Source organism: Trachymyrmex septentrionalis, unplaced genomic scaffold (assembly GCF_001594115.1).
Source record: "Trachymyrmex septentrionalis isolate Tsep2-gDNA-1 unplaced genomic scaffold, Tsep1.0 scaffold6, whole genome shotgun sequence".
Classification (NCBI taxonomy): domain Eukaryota; kingdom Metazoa; phylum Arthropoda; class Insecta; order Hymenoptera; family Formicidae; genus Trachymyrmex; species Trachymyrmex septentrionalis.
The window spans coordinates 3,259,153-3,259,666 of NW_017305778.1; the positions used below are offsets into that span (position 1 = coordinate 3,259,153).

Sequence of the window (514 nt, forward strand, 5' to 3'; positions counted from 1 at the left end):
CACACACACACACACACACACACACACACACACACACACACACACACACACACAAAATCACTCTCATATTTTCTGCCAATAACGTGATTCAGGAATAAAAATTCCTGGGACAAAAAGTTTTTCAAATTAAACAATCAACTTCATAGGTTACGTTTACACCGTTCGCTTAGTCCGCGACCTAAATGATAGATGACTTTGTTCAACCTACAGAATAAACAAGAACACCTATTGTATAGGACTAAAAGCACGGTATAAACGTAGCCATAAGCTTCCAAACAAAACAACATTTACAAATATATACTTGAGAATTTACTACCAATCTGTATGTTGTCCCCGAGTATAACAATTAAAAAACTCGTGTCGCGTGACTAATATATTGTATAAACATAAGTGTCCTCGCGAATTTTATTTCCAATCATTAGTGAATGATTGCTATGCGTCACGTCATCATGTGATATTTATAAATCATGCATTGCATGTTTCCTGTTGCTCGACTTATCGATCTCGGCTAAGT

The 514-nt window shown here is 36.2% G+C and overlaps 1 protein-coding gene across 2 annotated transcripts in view; it reads left to right on the forward strand.

Annotated features, from left to right (window-relative positions):
• Window positions 1-514, forward strand: part of LOC108752352 (fumarylacetoacetate hydrolase domain-containing protein 2) — a 10,421-nt gene that overhangs the window by 5,016 nt on the left and 4,891 nt on the right. The gene's annotated exons all lie outside the window — the stretch shown is intronic.